The sequence below is a fragment of the Lampetra fluviatilis genome, chromosome 35, assembly GCF_964198595.1.
Source record: "Lampetra fluviatilis chromosome 35, kcLamFluv1.1, whole genome shotgun sequence".
Taxonomy (NCBI): Eukaryota; Metazoa; Chordata; class Hyperoartia; order Petromyzontiformes; family Petromyzontidae; genus Lampetra; species Lampetra fluviatilis.
Window position 1 is genome coordinate 11,641,372 of NC_136309.1, and position 6,987 is coordinate 11,648,358.

The window sequence follows — 6,987 nt, forward strand, 5'->3', positions numbered from 1 at the left end:
CGTGTAAGAGGAAACCGGAGCGCCCGGAGAAAATGCTCCATCCCTGTACAAATGGAAATAGATGGTGATTAGTCCACTTGCTGTACTGCCTTCTGGCGAGCGAGGGAATACGCTTTTATTTTAACAAGCAAGGCCCACGGAGCTACACAGCTCTTTTTCAGAAGCGACCTGGATACAAATGATAGCTCAACGAAGTGGCTTATTGCGTAGAAATGTATAGCAGCCAAATACTCTAAATGCAAGTTGATTCTAAATATTGAGGGAAAAACCGGAGGACCCGGAGAAAAATCCAAGCAACCACGGGGAGAACACACAAACTCCAAATATACAGGTGTCGGGGTCGGGATCAAACCCGTGACTTCCTGTATACCTGGCAAAGTAGTCAACATCTCACCACTGTGGGTATGACACCTCGACGCCCACGGGAAGGGAGTGTCACAACATCTGTGTGTCATCCACCAACCCTCGCTGCTGCCTCCACAGCGCTGGATTACAGGCAACGTGCATACCCACCACCGCCCAGCTCTGAAGTAGCAGGTGAGCAAGTGCCAATTTCAGATTCCTGTGTAGCATGTCGGATGCAATGTCACCGTGCAGTGTGTAACGTATGGCAGCTTGAACGGTCGACAAAGTCGAGCACCTTCCGACCCCACAATGCCATTCACTGCAGAGCGACTCTAGTTTTTGAACTGCGTGGCGCATTCTATGATCATCAACAAAGCACAGGTTTAGAGATATTCGAGAGCACTGGGCTTCCACGTGCCCAAACCTGATTTCACGAACGTCAACTGCTGCGCCATCGCATTCGCGAGAGTTGAAAGACGACAGGATGTCAGAATCAACATCCTGAACATCAAAGGTCAAGGGTCATCGAGGAGTATTTACCTCCAATGTTGTCCATCCACAAGTCTTATACATTACTTCAAAGCGTACGGGTGTGTAGATGCTAACAACGATTTATGGAAATTTCAGGGGATTCACGTAAAATTGCGTAAATTTTGCTTCGGTTATATCCCACGCACACGCACGGGGGCAGTGCCCATACCAAGCCGTTTCCATGACCGTTGGCAAGTGGCCCCCGTGGCCGAGGGAGGTCCTGGGCCGTTCCAGTATCAACAGCGTGGGGCACAGGTCCAGGTCCCACACACTCCATGAGCCACGAGGCCTCGGGCCCTCCCCCTCCATCCCTCCCCACCCGCCCCTCATCTCTACCACCCAGGGCCAGAGAGAAGCAATTAAAACAAGATTAACATAGATTTGAGTGAGCTAAGGCTACGCTAATACATTTACCATTTTTGTAAAAACTAAATTCCACTGTGTTTTTCCCCAAACAAAAAAACGCGGCTTTGAAGTTGAACTAAGCGAGGGGCATCTTCGACCACTCGTCTCGTTTCTATGGTGACCTTGTGACATCATCGCTGATTGCCAGGGCGGCCCGGGTGAACGCGTGCGGGCCTGGACCCTGAGCCCCCGTGGGACCGGGTCTCATCGCTCAGCAACTGATGTCGCCGGCAATGGTCGCCCTAAACTTGCACCAGTGGATCATGGCCCGGTCCAGGGGTTGGCTTTAGGGTTAGAGTAATGGCGAGGGTTTCGCGGTTAGGGTTTAGGGGTTGGCTTTATGGAGAGAGTCATGGTGAGGGTTGAGGGGTTAGGGTTTAGGGATAGAGTTATGATGAGAGTTTAGGGGTTAGGGTTTAGCAGTTGGAATTAGAGGTTCGAGTGGCGGTTCGGGGATTTGGATCAGGGGTTGGAATTTAGGGTTCAAGTGGCGGTTCGAGTTTAGGGATAGGGCTTATGATTGAAGTCAGGGGTTGGGTTTAGGATGAAGGATTTGGGGTTCTGGTTAGGATATATGGTTTGGGTAAGGGTTTATGATCAGGGTTGGGGTTAGGGATAGCAGGACCTGGGCCTACTCTTCTTGCCACGCTTCTGCAGTAATCCTGTCCCGGCTATATAATTGACACGGAAAGAGGCTCAGCCATGTAAACCGCATGGGATAGCAACACAATTGCTTTGAATTCCCCTCGCAGGCAAACACTTCATAGGGGAACAAGATGAACGAAATTTATAACAGCTGACGCACGCCTGTAGATGCGTTTTGTAAATACCAAGGTGACACAAAAGACACAGATCCTTCGTATAACCTTAACAGACTATTGGGGCAAGTGCTATGAGCAAGCACCTCAAGATGACACTACCACACTAGGCACACACACACAAACAGTAGCGTATCGAGTGGGTGGGAAGTCTCCATACCCCTGTCCAGTGCGATCCATTGGATTCATAGGCAAAAGGGTACGGGGACTGCTCACCCCCACTCTATTTGCCAGAGAACCCCCCCCCCCCCCCCCCGTGTCCAAGAGGGACCTGGGTTACAGAGTCAAAGACAGGACGAGCGCTGAACAGTGCGCGTAACGTTACTGTGTGTGTGGCCCAGTGTGTGCCTTGAGGAATCATGTGTCTTTGTATGGCCCAGGTAATTACGTGTGTGCTGTTGTGTGTGTGTGTTAAGGGGAGTGGTAGTGTAGCGGTTAACGCTGCACTATGAACCCGGTGGCCCGAGGTCGATTCCCACTCACAGTTAACACCAGTGACGATTTTATCAACCGGTCCTGGGCCTCACCTAGGTCGACTCAGCCTCAAATGAGTACCTGGTGCGGGTGTGTAAACATGGCCACTGGGGAGACGAAGGCGGTCGGGTGTTGTGCTGGCCACCCACCTCCTCGTGTGCAGTACCGGCCTTCATAGGTGCTGCTCGCTATCAGCAATTGCCCCAACAATCGGTTAAGGCTATACGGGGGATCTTTGTCTTGTTTTGTGTGTGTGTTATGGTCCAGACATTAGCCACACACGCACAGGCAGTCGAGGCACTCACACGCACAGCCCACATAACCGTCCAGGATTATCTGCATCGAGCACAGAAGTGCATATAGGCATTCTGTTACTGCAGTACACACGCACCGTTATCAGACTTGCATTCAAACGTGTATAAAGACAACGATCCCCCGTTTACAGCCTTGACCAGGCTGTTGAGGCAAGTGCCGTTAGACGCAGCTGTACATATGTAAGGGATCTGCGAGCCACCCTCACGCCATACATTGTTGCAAACAGCGCACACGGCCGTTTACCCTAATTTGTATATCACAGTAGCAGGCATGCACACAAGCACATGATGCATTCATAATTTGCATTGTTTAGATAGGCGGACAGATGCATATGAAGGCACACACGATACACACACAACAGACAATCTCCTGCTGCTGTATTGTGCAGAGCAAAGATAAAGATCCCCATAAAGCTCTGACACACTGTTAGGGCAAGCGCTGTTAGCGAGCACCTATGAAGGCAGGAATGACGGCACACGAGCGGTTGGGTCGCCAGCACCACGCCCGGCCGCATTTGTCTCCCGAGTGGCACACATTTGAGGCCGAGTCGACCTAGAGGATGCCCATGACCGGTTCAGATAATCGTCACTGGTGGTGGCCGTGAACGGGAATAAAACTCTGGCGGCCGGGCTGGTAGCGCAGCGTCGGCAACACAAACAGGACCACACAAACACACAGTCATCAATCCACCACACACACAGCCACACACACATACCAGTGGATGCTATTGTTTACAGACACTGCCATTGTCGAAGCGGGAATAATAAAATGACACCCACCTCCACTCCCCCACCCCCTCCCTTCCGCTGTCGATTCCTCCTCGGCTGGATGGGGATGCTGCCGATGGAGAGGATGGAGAAGAGACAGCCGCGGGCTGCCTTGCACGTCGCACCGTGCCACGCACACGGCTCAGCCGCAGCAGCAGCAGCAGGGAGGATGAAGATGATGGTGGTGGTGGTGAGGATGATGGTGGTGAGGATGGTGGTGGTGAGGATGTTTGCTACACGCAGGGGCTCCTCCGCACGGCACGGGTCACCATGTCCGCCAGCCCCACATCACCTCCCTCCCCACCTCCATGTGCAATGCAACAGCAGCAATAGCGATGATGCCGAGATCACGAGTTCACGTGTGTTGTAGGTTAACGAACGCGCGGCCTGGCTGCTTCGGCGTCACCATGCCCCAAACCGCAGCAATGACTCGGCTGCCGTGTCCGCTGTTGCCCGTCGCGTCCATCTACACGAGATCGCGCGTTCTCCCTCTCGCCACGGCCGCATCACCAGCAGCAGCAGCAGCGCCGCCACATCCCCATTCCCCGTTGTTAGCAGGAGCCGCCGCCTCCTCCTCCTCCTCTCCCGCCCGCTCTGCTGCGCGCACGGCCGCTTCGCGCCCTTCAGATTCCGTCGCCTTTGTCGTCACCGTCGATGCTTAACGCGGAGCGCTCGTGACTGAGAGGAGGGATGCGGTCGAGCAGAAGCAGCAGCAGCAGGGAGACATCGCCATCAGCGAGCCGGGGAGACTCTGCAGGCTGCGCTGAGCCGAGCGTTATGATGTCACCGCGCTCATTCAGCCACAGCGAGGCACCACCAGCAGCACCGTGATCCTCAGCAAGCCATGATCAATCCGCTGCTGGATGAAGGCCTCCCCGCTCCGAGCAGCCGAACGCCTCTGACCGTGCAGCGATGGAATGCACCACTTAGCACCTACACACGGATCGATTTCACTGCTCCATCTCCCTGCTGGACGTCCTCTCGGACGCGTTCCATCCCTTGGCTGCCACTTATTTACGCGCAGACGTCGAGTTTTGTGACGCATATATCCTTGTGACGAACTCCCGACGTAATGTATATAAATAAATAAAGCCGCAATCCACCGATGGATTAAGGACCTCGCTCTCACCCCAACCAATGTCGGTCGTGTGGAGGTTTGTTGACCATACTTCAGCACCGCCGGTGAGTGCGGGTTGGTGAAGGTGGCGGATGGACCGGTCCTGACATCACTCGGCTCTCGTGTTAGCCCCGCCTGGGACTCGAGATCGGGTGGCTCGGTTCACAGCACGGTGCGCTAACCACTGCACCACCGCTCTACCCCGTGCAACATTGAAAACATTGCACGATCATCCAGGGGAGACCCATTGAGTCTTAAGACTTTTTTCAGGAGGGTCCTGCCACATTGGGATGCTTGCTTGGCCATTCCCACGAATGAGAATTTGGCTTCTTGCCGGAGGCAACTTCTTTCGTACCGTACGTCGCCAACCGCGCTAATCGGAGACGCGGGGAAGGACAACAAACTACACACAAAGCAGTTCTAAAGAAATGAGTCTTCAATCCAGAATATTTAAAAGTACGCAGCTCGCAGTGGCTTCCTGATATCGGAAGAGTTCCAGACGGCCGCAGAAGCGCATCTGAAAGTACGCGATGCGATGACACCGTCTTTATTCGAAGGTTAGCCAAAAGTGGAGTGTAGTGTACAGAAGTGTAGTAGTGTAGATTAGTGTATTATATAGCAGTGTAGTGTATATCCTAGTGTAGTGTACAATGTAGTGATCTAGATGATTGAAAAGTGCATAGCTCCCAGTAGCTCCCTAATATCGGAAGAGCATTCCAGACGGAGATGAGGGGGTCACACGAATGACCCAAACCACGTGCTGTGCTACCATCTCCTGGCGGCACAACTTGGGAGGGAGCTTCATAAATGTATACGCGAGCCACCAAAAACCCCTCGCCTCCGAAGTGCTGGATCACACGGGGCACCTGAATGTCTCAAATATTGCCACGTTTTATAAACGAGTGAAGAAGATCCGCGACTCTTGAGACGCCGCGTGGGGTGGTTCATTCAGGGCGCACTTCCAAGAGCAGCTGACGCGTGAACGAGACCGCCACTGCCACTTGCCTGACAACAGTGCATGGCGCGCGTCGCGTTTGGCATATTTGCACCGATGCAAAGGCGTCAACCCGGATCGGTGGCGCTGTGGTGCAAGGTTGGCCCGGGCTCGCGGGCAGATGGCCACATTTGTATAACGTCATAATTCAGCACTTGGAGCAAAGCTCTCAACCAGCATCCCATCGGTGGGAGGTCGCTCCTTCCCTGCTGCTGCCACTGTCTCTAACGTCCCCCCCCAATCCGTCCGTGCTGCCGATTCCCTGCCCCTATTAAAGTCCAAGGTTAAATATTCCTTTTCTCCGCTACCTACGACTGATAAATATGAACGACTCCCCTTTCGTCCCCGTTTAGCACACGTTACGCATCTTGTACATCACTTCTCAGCCCTTTTCGTATTCCACCACTCTCGCTTGTCGAGTTTGCTCGATCCTCACGGCAAACGGAGCCACAAACGGAGCCACAAACTCACTGTGGGTCCGGATGGGTCGAGAGCAGGGGTCAGAAACCAGCGGCTCCACGGCGACTCTTTGGCTGCCCCTTGCAGGCATCCGTTTAAAAAAAGAACTAAAAAATAATTTAACGTAAATATAATTGTTTAAATATGACAGGGAATGGATCACTATGTAATGTCTTAGTGACAACAAAATGTAGAACAAACTATGTTGTTAAAGAATAACGAAGGGGGGGACAAACTAAATAGACGCAGTTTATTCCATCACGTGTGTTGTCTGCTGTGTACCCGCTGCTGTGTCTGTGTACAAGTAGTTCCGTGTGTGATGGGGTGCTCAGAACTATTTTGGTCAAAGGCAAAAACAAAACAACGCCTCCTCCTCTTCATCTTTGAAAAGTTGCCGAGCCCTGCTCTCGAGGCTGCTCTCCCAACTGCGCATGCGTGTTTTAGTAGTTTTTTTGGTGATTTTCTTTGAACCTATCTACGTGCCTTTACCGAAAGACCCAAAGAATATGCGCAAGCGTAACCGAGAGAGTTGAGAGGGTCGGGGGGTGGGGGCTGATGGCTGTCTGCCGTTCGGCACCGGGGTTGGGTAGTGGGGGCGGGGGGATCGGCCACTGAACGGCACGGAGGAGAGTTCGTCCCTCCCAGCTTACAGACATTGAGGTTCTTTTCCTACAATTCCAAGAATACCGCAGCGCACCCGCTGGAAATTTTCCGCAGAACATCAGTTGTGCAGCACTTTTGTACGTAACCTTGGGATGCAGT

The 6,987-nt window shown here is 53.0% G+C and overlaps 1 protein-coding gene across 4 annotated transcripts in view; it reads right to left on the bottom strand.

Moving 5' to 3' along the window:
• Nucleotides 1-4,799, bottom strand: part of RAB11FIP4 (RAB11 family interacting protein 4) — an 83,247-nt gene extending 78,448 nt beyond the window's left edge. For 3 of the 4 annotated variants that reach the window (XM_078872957.1, XM_078872958.1, XM_078872955.1), the window contains exon 1: nucleotides 3,668-4,799. The gene's annotated coding sequence lies outside the window, so the exon portion shown is untranslated. Of the gene's footprint in view, nucleotides 1-1,045; nucleotides 1,130-3,667 lie in introns of those variants that run through there. The other variant, XM_078872959.1, reaches the window with a different exon arrangement.
• Between the last annotated feature and the right edge of the window lie 2,188 nt (nucleotides 4,800-6,987).